Source organism: Lissotriton vulgaris, chromosome 11 (assembly GCF_964263255.1).
Source record: "Lissotriton vulgaris chromosome 11, aLisVul1.2, whole genome shotgun sequence".
Lineage (NCBI taxonomy): Eukaryota > Metazoa > Chordata > Amphibia > Caudata > Salamandridae > Lissotriton > Lissotriton vulgaris.
In genome coordinates, this window is record NC_141699.1 from 575,461,285 (window position 1) to 575,475,360 (window position 14,076).

Below are 14,076 nucleotides of genomic sequence, written 5' to 3' on the forward strand. Positions count from 1 at the left end.
GTTTTTCTGTATACTCATCAGTGAATGTGTCCTAGTAGGAAACTAGTGAAATATTTAAATTTAGATGAGATGTTTCTAAATTATTGTATGTGTGTTGCAGTATAACATTGGGTGTTTTGTAGTTTATTCTGGTGTTTATTTTTTGAAACTCACTGGTGTTTACTTCATGTTGTGATGGTGCATCTGTCCTTTTGAGCAAGTGGGTGTCTGTCTACGTTGATTGTTTTACAGTAGTTTAAAACTGTTCTAAATTGTTTCAATACTACAACATGTGTTTTAAAAAAAACTTTCTTTCTGATAAGATTGTAGGAGGTCAATATGTAAATAATGATTATGTTTTTATAGCAGTGGGTACAGTATTATTATATGATGTTTCTTTGGACAAATTACCTAGATTAATAGTTCCGTAATTAGAGTATCTTTAGTTATAACAGTAGTTTCGGCAAGACAGCAAATAATGATCTAATTAAAAGTAATTATATTAGGACAAAATAGGCAGCTTATTGGCATATATTAGCGAGTATTGTTTAAATATTTAAATGTTTGTATCAGTGTTTCACTTTGTGTATAAGTGGCTGCATGGGTTGGTGAGTAGCTACATGTGTGTGTATATGGGTTATTAGATTTTTTTTAGTATCAGTATGAGTGTCTGCATGGTTTGGTGGGGGAGTTACTTAACACATAGATGCATCAATGACTGACTCACTGTTTGTATGTGTTTTGAAGACAGCATATGTGCAGGACTGTATGGGTGTATGAGTGTGTATATGTGTGTGTTAGTGAGTGAATGACTGTCTCACTAGTGTCTTTCTTTATCAATAACGACATACGTTTTAATCTAGTATATGTGAGTATTGATATATATAAGTGAGTATATGTGAGAATGAGTGATTGAAAGAGTCTTTGGACATGAAGCTGTCCCTGGTCACGGTAACAAAAGTTTTGTTACCGTGACCAGGGACAGCTTCATGTCCGAAACGCGTAGGTGGGGAACCTACTGAAAATAAACCACAAGTTCAACTATCGAAGTAGTGTGCGGCGTTTTCTCTTTTGAAGAGTGTTTGCTTTAAACATTAAATTTAAGGGACAGATTTACAAGCCCCTTGCGCCACCTTTGCGTCACTTTTAACATAGGAAAAGTGACGCAAAGGTGGCGCAAGGGGCTTGTAAATCTGCCCCTAAGTCTCTACATTGGAACCTACATGTAGGTACTTAAATCAAAAAAAAAAAAACAACAATTTAAGGGGCAGATTTACAAGCCCCTTGCGCCACCTTTGCGTCACGTTTAACATGGGAAAAGTGACGCAAAAGTGGCGCAAGGGGATTGTAAATCTGCCCCTAAGTCTCTACATTGATACCTACATGTAGGTTCTTAAATGAAAAAAAAATAAAAATTACTTTTTTTTCAAAAACAGCTTCATTTTTTAAAAACTGTCATTCTTTTTTTCCCCATGGTGCGCTCCCCGGTAACCTCCCCGGTGCGCGTACCGGGCGCCCCCCCCCCCCCCCGCGAAAATCGAAAAAAAAAATTTGTTTTTGCCCCGCGGAGCCCTTTTTTAGCCCCCATATCAAACCTAGGGGTCTACCCTGCCCCCTTATGGTCATTTTCCCCTTTGTTTTTGCCACCTCTTGTGTCTCGATCTTACCGAGACACAAGATGGCGGCCGCTCCGGACTGTTTCGAATGTTTACAGACACCCGAGAGCCAATCAGCTTTCCGCGCGCAAGTCGCGTAGCGCTCCCGGTGCTCTCCCCGGTGCGCGTACTGGGGCGCGGCCATAGATATATATATTTTTTTGAACCTAAATTACTCAAAATCCACTGGAGCACATATCTTGAGACATAGCAAAGGCACATCGGGCTACCATTCCCTACAATGTTGCCAAGTTTGGTGGAAATCCATTCAGCCGTTCGGGCTAAAAGTGAGGTCGACCGCCCTATGGAAATTAACATGGTGAAAACACGTTTTGGGACCCCCCCTTTTATCTCAGCGCCCGCTTGATGAATCCCCGCCAAACTTTCAGGGAAGGACCGGAGCGCCGCTAGACAAATTTGAGGGAATTTCCAGGCAGATTCCTCAACCGGCGCCAAAGTTATTCAAAATAGAATGTTGAGATTTTGCATTGAAAATAATCCTAACTATAACTACCTACTGGCGACCGCCAGTAGGTAATATATATATATATATATAAATATATATATATATATATATATATATTCCTTTGGTTTTTTTAGTTGGGAGGGGGTGAAAACATGGGCTTAAGTGCTTAAGTGGTAGTGTGCGTAAGAAACCACTGAAACACCTTGCAATGCATTAATATGGGTCATTGAAACACCGCAACATCAAGAAAGGGTAAACCAGAGGGACCAATCAGGAAGTAGTTTGTTGTCAGACACAGATGTGTGAACCAGAAAAAACAAGTAGAAGGACGAGCATGGGTCAGAGACGTCAGGTAAAGATGTGTGGCCCAGAGTAGAGCTGTAAGGTATATCACCTGCTGATAGTGGTTGAAGGGGAAGTTGTCACCTACAAGAAGGTTAGGATGCAGTGGCAGTAAGAATGGCTGGTAAGAGGGTGCGCATGATGGTGGCAAAAGGTAACGAGCGTAGAATAACAAAAGTACTCCGAGAGATTGTTAGGTTAAGGAACAGGGAACCTGAGATTTAGGGACGCCGAGATGAGAATCAGGGGAAAGAAACTGCAGAATTAAACCTGGGAGCTATGGATAGGAGTTGGTATAATGATCAAATATTAAAAAATAAGTATATAGGAATAAGGAAAATCCCGAAATAATACTCTATTCACAATAAGTATACGGAAAATAATGGAAAGCATAAGAAGGTAAAAATAAGTATATAAAAAAGAACAAGGAAGAAGTCTAGTGAGAGAACACGAGAAAGGCTTTTTTTCTGTTGCCAGAAGCAGCAACACAAGAGAACATGTGCTGCTGCAGGGACTGCTTTATATCGTTGGTGACATCAGTTATTTTGTCTCTTTCATCTTATTTCTGCTGTCAGGGGTAGCATTAAAGTGATATTGCATATTAAACTCGCCTCATTGTCGTTATTAAAATCTCAGATTTTCTCTTTCCTGAAGCTATGAAAATTCCGACCACAGCACAAAATCTCAAAAGACATGTAATGCACTGGTTCCGATAGAAGGTTAACTTCCCATCCTTCCACGCCATGTACATTTTATAGCTTCACATATTACGTCACATAATCAATATCACTTCACATTCTCTCTTTAAACGTTCATAGAATCACACTGATACATGGATAATACGTAATGGAAAGGCATACAAAACAATACCCACATCATACAGCATAATATGATGAGTAGGGAATAATGTGGGAAGAGAAACTGTCAGCCTTGCAAGCAACCTACACATCATGTCGTCAATATGACACTGCTTTAAGTAATTAGCAATGTGTACCGAGAACAAAACAAAAATTGCTCAATTACATGCTTTTATCACTCCACTAAATTAAAGACGGAATCTCAAAAACTGAGTGACGCAATCTTTCATTCCTCAGTCTAACAGTGTAAGCTCGCAACCTTTAACACGATGGAAACAGTAGGAATGAAGGTTAACCTACAATCAGAACTGATGTATATCCTGTCTGTGTTGAAGGTACTATTCAACTATTCATCTTGCATCAAATTTAAATAAACCCTGTTGTTTAGATAACATTTTCCTGTGATCCTACATATATCTGTTACTGAGGCAGTGATATCGCCTTCTGTAGTTATGGTTAGACAAGAGTATCCGCTGAAAAGGCTTTTTATTTTTTTAATACTTTGGTACCTTTGACAAAACTGCACAGGGCATCCAAGTGGGGTTCCTCTAATCAAGTTTATTGTGAATCTGTCATATGGAGGACAAAAACAGGAGAGGGGTGGTACCCGAAGTGACATTTCATGTTTTGACTCTCAGGTGATTGATTGCTCCTCGAGACAGAAAAACAGCTAACCAAATTATACAAAAATTGCTATATGAGTGGAACTTTACTCAAGGAAGTACATTTACTTGTTTTGGTTTAAATCTGTTCAGTAGATTTAGAGATATTAGTATTTAAAAAGTGTTCTGAACTGAGCATGAAGAAGTTATCTTTTAGAGAAATTCAGACAGATGGAACTTTTAGTTTGTCTGTAACTTAAGGATTTCTTAATGAATTTTCATGAAATTTGGCAGAGGCTTAGCAAGTTCAGTGTAGTCTTGGTGCTTTTACATGTATTCACATTTGTCATGGAGAGGCATATTTGAAAGGGTTGGGGTCAAAAGTGTTCCTTTGCTAAAACCTGTAGCATTATTTGCGAAGTCCACATGACATTTGGCAGACATTAGCATGTTAAGCCTTTTGAGGGTATGGCAAGTTTTGTTCAGCTCCATCATGGGAGACAAAGTGAAACAAACATTTGCAGTGCAATCGGTCTCGCCTTTGGGACCTTATCAGTAGTTAGCTATGCAGCACATTAGCCTGGGAGCTGAAACATCTACTGTTCTTTAACATGGAGGGAAAGTAAGCACCAAACTGCGTGACACGCCAGGTATGGGAACACATGGAGAGTAAGATTGCCTTTCAGCAGGAAATAGTATAGTCCAAAGATCTGTTTTTAATATAAAATCAGGGCCTTCGGTGGTCATACCACTGAAAATACAAGATTTGAAAAAAATATTATTGTCCACAGGTCTTTGTGGAAGACAATTTCTATGGACTGGAATCTAGAGAATGCTAAAGTGATTCTGGTATTTTACTGACCTCTGCTGATCGTTTTCTATCAAGAAAGTTATATGGAGGTAGTTGTCAGAAAAAAAAGAAAGTCCCTCAGCAGAAAGCAATTCGGGGATTTTACTGACCTCTGCTGATTGTTTTCTATCAAGACAGTTAAATAGAGGCAGTTGAACAGAAAAAAAGTCCCTAAGCGGAAGCAGACAAGTCCTAGGACCGATCTCCAGAGCCCACAAAGTACATACACATTTAAGTATATAATAAGTATATACTAAAGTATATACAAAAGATCTTGAATGCTTGGCCTAAAAAGCGGATGAAAGAGATTTCATGTGCTAATACCTTGTGAGCACTTTAAATTCATTTCTATGCAATTTGGCAGGCCAAAATCAGTCTAAGGTTGCTTGTGTGACCTTCTGGAGGGGACCTCACCTGGCTGTTCAAGATGGGCTGTTCCTGTGAGGATGAGTCAATATTGATTTGCATAAGGTGGGCCTTTGTCACAGTGGGCGAAAAGCAATAGGGTAGAATGTTATCCCAATCAACTGCCAGTAATTAGACTATTTATAAGCATTCTTCATATCACCTTTTATGTTATATAATTAGTATGTTAAGACCAGGGATGGGTGGAACTCATGGAGTTTTACTCCATGGAATTCCGTGAAGTTACCTAAAAGCTCTGCGAGACTCTGTGGTGTTCTGCGAGTTTTCTGATTCCGTTCTGGCATGCAGATTTTTAGCACCAGGAGCTTGTCCCACGCTGTAAAGTCAGCTTGAATGGCACCACATGGTGCGCCAGAGAGTGCTGCTTATTTCTTCTGCATGAGCTGCAGTTTTTGCAACGTGAGTGGCAATTTTCTCAATACGAGTGGTAGCAAACTGCTGCGACTGCCTGCATTGAAAAATCTCGATTGGAGGCAGTCTAGCGCTCATTTCTTCTTGCTCATGCTCACCAGCTTACCATGGCGGATGGCGAAGTAGGCAAAACTCCACCAGCAGAGCAGAGTTTACCCCAACCCTAGTTAAAGTCCAGTGGAGGAATCGGAGACAGGAGGGATAAAGTTAAATGTGGTCAAAAATAATTTATTTGCTAATACATTTGGCATGGTCCTACACATCTGCACAACATTTAGCAAACCCTTATTATGTGCAGCTTACTTGGGACATCGGAGTTCCATGCAAACCCATTAAGGGAGGGGTAGTCATAAATCAACATTTCCCATTTTAACCCCACTTCGCTACAGAAAGACCCCCTGAACAGAATGATAGAAAACTTGGTGTGAAACAAAAACATTATGGCTGAGATACCCGCCACCCCCTCTCAACACAATCCCCAAAGGAGGGAAACCGGAAACAGTTCTTGAAGTTTTTGGAAGAGGGAGGGAGTGACCCTCCCCGGCCGTATTTATTAAAACAAAAAATTAAAACATTAAACAGTTTCATATTAATGTACAGTTTCATTACCACATTGCGATGTTTGGCTAACCTTAACAGATTCTCTAATACAGAGGTTCTCCTAGCCGAACTAACAACCTACAAAACATTTTCTTGAAATATTGAAATTGTACATCCTAACGTTTAAGGGCCAACGGCAAGGTCGTAACCGGTGTCAAGATCCCTAACCAGAAATACCCCCCCCCCACTTGGGAGGGGCGACAGCACTGAGGCGTACCTCAAGTGCAACTACCAATTTCCCTTGACTTGACGGGGGCCCCAATAAACTCGACGCCACTTAAAGGTCGTTCGAGGACTCGTGTGAGTATCTAGAAGGTAGCGTAGACCTCCCTCCAAACCCCACACAACTTACCACATCTGCCGTCGCAGACGTCACTGGCCCCGGGAAATTCCCCAGGAGGGGGCTGTAACCCCTCCTACGCAGGAAGGGGCCTTGACCACCTTTCCTTTCCTTCCGGCGGCCCATCCTTAGAAGGGACCGCCTCCCCGTTGAGGGGCCAAAGGCCACCTCTCCCGAGCGCTCCCATCCGTGTTGGGTGACGCCCACTCATAGGGATCTTCCAATTACTGCTCACCGATCATGACCTTACCGCCCGACCAAAATAAATACGACAATGCTAACTAAACCAACAATACATTGGCCACTTATGACAAAAATAAGCATGCTTATAAATGGACACTAAAAACCGAATATCTTTAATCACAAAACATACATAAAATCGACCAACTTTATTACACACTCAATATCAGCACGATATTACCACAACCTGTAAACGAAATAGAATTATCGATCAATTTTATTACAAACAACTGGCTGTCTTCAGGGGCTGGTGGGTGGGTCAAAATTGGCTCTTCGTTCCGTCTCGAGCTCACGTGCAGCGAGGAGGTGCAGCTTCAGAGCACAGGAACAAGAGGATGTCTTCCGGTCTTGCGTCCCTTTTTATCCGTCTTCAGGGCGGGCGTAAACCCGCCCCTGCCTGCCCCGAGGGCGTGGCCAGCCGCGTCAGTGTCTAGGCCAGCCCACTCTAGGGCGGGAAAGAGCGCGCCCCGGCTACGCCGCTTCGGGCATACCAGCCGAGACGCGCCTCCCGCCCAAAAATGGCTTCCCGGGGGGATCGAGATACTCTGCCATACGTTCGGGGGGACCGAGTGGTCGCCCCTTTCCATATGGCTGAGATACCCGCCACCCCCTCTCAACACAATCCCCAAAGGAGGGAAACCGGAATCAGTTCTTGAAGTTTTTGGAAGAGGGAGGGAGTGACCCTCCCCGGCTGTATTTATTAAAACAAAAAATTAAAACATTAAACAGTTTCATATTAATGTACAATTTCATTACCACATTGCGATGTTTGGCTAACCTTAACAGATTCTCTAATACAGAGGTTCTCCTAGCCGAACTAACAACCTACAAAACATTTTCTTGAAATATTGAAATTGTACATCCTAACGTTTAAGGGCCAACGGCAAGGTCGTAACCGGTGTCAAGATCCCTAACCAGAAATACCCCCCCCCACTTGGGAGGGGCGACAGCACTGAGGCGTACCTCAAGTGCAACTACCAATTTCCCTTGACTTGACGGGGGCCCCAATAAACTCGACGCCACTTAAAGGTCGTTCGAGGACTCGTGTGAGTATCTAGAAGGTAGCGTAGACCTCCCCCCAAACCCCACACAACTTACCACATCTGCCGTCGCAGACGTCACTGGCCCCGGGAAATTCCCCAGGAGGGGGCTGTAACCCCTCCTACACAGGAAGGGGCCTTGACCACCTTTCCTTTCCTTCCGGCGGCCCATCCTTAGAAGGGACCGCCTCCCCGTTGAGGGGCCAAAGGCCACCTCTCCCGAGCGCTCCCATCCGTGTTGGGTGACGCCCACTCATAGGGATCTTCCAATTACTGCTCACCGATCATGACCTTACCGCCACAGGCCGGATAGTTGACCGGCTATCCGGACCCCCCAAAAAGCTCCTACCTAAAGGTCATGCTTTAACGTTTTTAACCATGCTAAGAAGTCTCCTATGAGTAACTCATTCCCCACCCGAGACAAATGCACACCATCCCCCGAATACATACTGTCATCATTAATACAGCCATGCGGAATAGAATGCAGTGTCCCGGAACGGAACAACCTACTCACTTTGTTATTGAGCTTTCTAACAGACTGGTTCAAAGCAGGAATAGAAATAGCCCCCCGCCACACCTTTCGTGGGATCATATGGGACCACGCAATTGTGCACCCCGGAACTCTCCTCGCCAACCAACTTACAGTGGAAAGCATTGCCTCCAGGAGAAGTCGTCTACCGGTGGTGACCAAATCATTGCGCCCTAAATGTACTATGACTATAGACGGCGGTGACCTCGTCCGCCCTAACAAATCCTCAAAATATGCTTGAAACTGGTCAATACAGAGACCGCCTCTTCCGTAGAAGGACACCCTGTACCCGTATTCCCCAGCTACGTGAATCATGTCACCTGCTTTGAATACGTCCGCGGCACGCCTCACGTATGAGTGGCCCACGACCCACACCTCCTTTTTCACAGCCGGTGATGTCTGACCGCTGGCCCGGTGTTGGGTCGACTGCATAGTCCGCCCCGCCTCATAGGCTCGCGCAACTGAAAACCAAACAAAAACAAGAGGCGTGAGTACGTCATTACAGCTTTACAACATGTGCAACCGCACATACCTCTTATAACAATTGGAGGACCAATGCCCCACTCGTTTCACTTGTTCAACATTAAGACCCCTGGCTGTAGCTTCCGTAGCAGCCCATATACGAAAGGAATGGGTCCCAAACTCGCCCGGGTTCAAGCCCGCAGCGGCAATTGACATCGCAAGCACCCGCTGAAACTGAAATTTCGTCAGTGGGGTAGCGTCCGCGTGTCTCAACAAGGTCCCCCCCCATAATGCCACCCTTCGTGCTAGGTAATCTTCTAAACACTTTACCGGACACATGGAGGACCCGGGAATCCTGCGTATGATTATGCAGTCACCCATCCCGTCTTGATCGGTCTTGGACCTGACAAAGGAGACAGTCATTGCCTCTCCTTTGATCTGAACGTGTTCTTGGCACAAACCCCCTGCCACATCCTGTTTGCTCCGTGCCACCAGTTCGCTTACCCTCATCGCCCCGTGAAATGCCAGCGTAAAAGCGGCTCGGAACAACACCGCCTCAAACTGAGATGAACATGTGGCTGGGAGTGTAGCCAACAACTGGGCCAACCTATCCAAACCTATCGGGCGCCTCTCATCTACTCTGCGACCCTCAAGGCGTTGCCACCCACGCAGCGCTTTCTGTACAACGAAAGACGCTGTCGGGTCCTGGATACTATGAGCCCTGGCAACAAAGGAAATAGCAGCACGATGCCTCTGGGCCGTAGTCACCGATTTCCCAGCCCTACGTAAGGACATCAGAAAATTCACTACCCATTCCTCGTGGCCCCAAAGCCTCTCTCTATCAGTCCCCAAAAAGGCTAAATAGGACCTAAACGCCCCTTCATATGCTCTCCTCGTCCGTGGTGCTAGACTCTCTCCCACGAGGTGACGAAGTTCGGGGCACCGAGAGACCAGAGAGCTTCGGGAAAGGGTGCCGGCTCTGGGTCCGCTGAGGGAAGGAAACCCGAGAAAGCCTGCATATGAAAACGAGACAGTGCATCAGCCGCCTTATTCATTACCCCTGGGACATGTTTTGCTCTGAACAGCACATTCAGTTGCATACACAGTAAAACAATTTCTTTGAGCAGTCTTAAAATCAGTTTACATCGTGCTGCCTGACTGTTGATGCACTCAACCACGGTCATATTGTCAGACCAAAATATCACAGAGTGATCTTTGAACCCTTCTGGCCAGGTTCTCAGGGCCACCAAAATGGGGAAAAGTTCCAGAAAAGCAATATTACTTGTCAGACCATTGTCATGCCACCATGTCGGCCACCTTTGTGCCGACCATTTTGTGCCGAAGATGGCACCAAAACCTATGCTACCAGCTGAATCTGTCCATAGCCCCAGCTCTTCTGAGGACACGGCTGGTTTGTTCCAGATGACTCGACCATTAAAGTCCGCCAGAAATGCTAACCAAATACGCACGTCCTGGCGGACCTCAGCCGATAGTCTCGTGCGATGATGGCCCTCCTTTAGGCCGACCATAGCTTGGGCAATTGAACGAGAAAAGGGGCGGGCCATCGGTATAACTCTCAGGGCAAAATTCAACTGTCCCACCAACTGCTGTAATTGATGCAGCGTAACTTTAGATCCATTTAGACACACTTGCAGGGCTGCCCTGAACTTCCACACTTTGTCAGTTGGCAAACGAAAACAACCTTCTCTGGAGTCTAACTCGATCCCCAGAAACTCGAGGCAAGTCGCAGGACCCACCGTCTTACCTGGTGCCAGTGGCACACCAAACTGTTTCATTAATACACAAAATTCGGCCAAGGCCCGGCCACATTCGAGATCCCCGGCTGCCCCAAGGAACAGAAAATCATCAAGGTAATGCATTACATGTTGGAAACCCGTCTTCTTTGTGAAGACCCATTGTAGAAAACTACTGAATTTCTCGAAATAGGCACAAGATATAGAGCACCCCATCGGCATACACCTATCCATGTAATAATAACCCTGAAACATGAAACCTAGGAGACGCTGATCGTCTGGGTGTACCGGGAGCAACCGGAACGCTGACTCGATATCAGACTTCGCCATCAGCGCCCCGGGCCCCAGGCGATTCAAAATGGCTACTGCCTCATCGAAGGATGCGTACCGCACCGAACACACTTCTGGGTCTATTGCATCGTTTACAGAAAGACCACGTGGAGCTGACAAATTATGAATCAGTCGGAACTCACCTGGGTCCTTCTTGGGGACCACCCCTAAAGGAGAACAAACAAACTTCTGTACCGGGGGTACACTAAACGGGCCGGCGACCCGACCTCGAGTAACCTCTTTCCGGATCTTTTCCTGAACCACGGTCGTATGCTGCAGTACAGAAAGTTGATTTTTACACTTCTCCACACCCTGAAAGTCCCCTACCCGGATGCGGAAACCATACGAAAATCCGTTCCGCAGCACCCCAGCAGAAGTACGATCCGGGTATTCACTGAGCCAGGGAATCATCGCCAAGGTATCAATCGGGGTAGGTAAAGGCGCCCCTCGGACTACGTTAGACCTGTTTGGCGCCTCCTCTCCCCCCGTTATCACCCGTTTTGGCTCTGCACGTGGACTCAGGATGGGACGACCCGCACCCGCTACATTCATGCTTAAATTTACACGATCCCTGGGGCCTGGTACATTTCCCTCTGTTGAAATTGAAGCAGAACCCCCTTTTTCCTGTATTGCCGGCAGGTCTCGAGTAATCGTCGGTACTCGTACCTGACCGAAAGGGCGTCCCCCCATAATGGCGGGAGGATTCGCCAACATTACTTCCTACCAATGGCATTTTCAACATACCTGTCTCCTTCATTTTATCCCATGTCAAAGAATCATAACAATCCCAGGTTAAGCTTTTATTATGCTCTTTTGCCTTTCTAAAAAGATTATCGTAGCAGAACCAATGGTTACCCTGGTGTGATGTCGAGTACCCCATGATTCTTGACTGATAGGTCGGCAACTCGGAAAGCAACTCGGGCCTACGTTCCCCCAAGATTGACGTAAAAATTCCCCATGCATTGCCCCAATTGCCGATAGTCTCATTTACTTTAAAGGCGGCCATTTTTGCGCGCCAAACACTCGGATGCATAAGATCTTTCTGACCCTTAACATGCTCCACCTCATAATGATCAACAAGCAACGAGAAGATGTTCACGTATTCCCCCGCCCAAATCTTCTCCTTCATTGCCAAAGGCACATGTTGACCCAACCTTTCTCTACGAGAGGGTGCTGACTCATCCCTCGCAATCGGCAATGGCCGCTTACCTGCACCGGACGCTGCATCTGCGGTCGCACTCGTCCCTTGTGGCTTGTCAACTACTGCAGCCGGCGCGGACGCCTTGGCTGCATCCCGTTTCTCGCGCAATTGCTTCATCAGCGCCTGGGCCTCGGCAGCCGTGGCGCCCTCACTACTGTCGCCCAACCACGCTGCAAGTTGTGCTGCCAGCTCGGGCGGCATATCCTCTTTGGACACCGGGGTGACCACTACAGGAATCGGATTCCCCTCTACTGGTACTGGGGTTGGCGCTTCGAGCGGGGTACAGGGAACCGGGGCGTCTCCCCCAGCTGGTCCCCTCCTTGGCCTCTTGGCTCTTCCTCCCGGAGCTGCTCCAGCCGACGGACGCTCCGGCCCCCCTTCCCCGTCTCTCTCCGCTACCCGCTTCTTTAGCTCAGTCATCTCCTTCATGAGGACCCGAACCATCTGTTCGGTCGTCATTCTCTTCCCGCCTTTCTTGGGCATTTCTCCGACAGAGTATCTGTAAGACAAAAAGAAAGATTACAACGCTCAAAATTGGCTCTTCGTTCCGTCTCGAGCTCACGTGCAGCGAGGAGGTGCAGCTTCAGAGCACAGGAACAAGAGGATGTCTTCCGGTCTTGCGTCCCTTTTTATCCGTCTTCAGGGCGGGCGTAAACCCGCCCCTGCCTGCCCCGAGGGCGTGGCCAGCCGCGTCAGTGTCTAGGCCAGCCCACTCTAGGGCGGGAAAGAGCGCGCCCCGGCTACGCCGCTTCGGGCATACCAGCCGAGACGCGCCTCCCGCCCAAAAATGGCTTCCCGGGGGGATCGAGGTACTCTGCCATACGTTCGGGGGGACCGAGTGGTCGCCCCTTTCCAAACTCTGAGCAGTGCTTTTGCTTTTTTTGGTGTAAAAGTGATCAGTAAAAAAAGTAGCATTACAATAATGTGTTAGGGCGCTTGAACGGGTTGACAGGTACAAATATCCGGACTGGTTGTCAGTGGACAATCCTCACATTCAATGTGTGCAGACCCTGTGGACCTAGATTTAAAAATAAATGCTCCAATTGGACAAGAAAACCTGTAGCTCCTGTTGTCTATTTCAAGTCCACAGAGTGAAAGTTTGGTCTGCAAACCAATTAAAGCAGTGTCCACAAAACCTTAAGAACCATAAAGAAAATACCAGTCAGGCTACAGCCCAAGCCCTATGGCCAAAATATGCTAGGAATATTTGAATATCGTGCGTTGCAGGGTTGGCCGTCTGCACCAGGTAAACAGATTATTAGCAAATTATCCGTTTCTGACACGAATGGAACTGTCCCTTTCATTGAATAATTTGCATGTAAATCCATATACTAAGGGTTATGTGAACTTGCTTATGGTCTGTCAAATTTCATTAAAGTCTATGATGTGCCACTAAAGACATTAGCAAATAAAATAATTGTTGACATCTCCTTTAATTTTGCTCCCTTTTAGAAGGTCTGCCTTGCAACTGACTGTGATTCCTGCAATGGGAACTGGGCTCACATTGCTAACATATTGCTAACGCCTGACAAATATCATGCTGATTCATTAACCAGTGCCAAAGTTATTAGGAAATGGCAATTCATTTACTAGTGCCATCCTATTTATCTGCTCCTTGTTGAAGATTTTTTACGAATCTCAATACATCGAGAGAAAGCTAAACATGAAAATAAATGTTCTCTCAAATTTTGTGCAGATTTGTGGTAAGGCATAAAAAAGATTTCGATTTGTTTACCCTCCCCTACTTTAAATTTGCTCCCCTTGTTTGATTTGTATAAGATTTGACCTCCATGCAGAAAACTAAATATGCTAAAGGTATGCCAAATGTATGCACAATTGAGTTGAGAGTTTGGTGAAGTGAAATCTTGGGTCTAGTATTGGATAAAAAAAAATCAAATATGGTTAGCTTTGTTATAAACCCTCAAAGTATGTTAAAAAAACACTCAGAAATTCACTTAAAATCTAATTAAAGTGTTGTTATGGACCTACTAA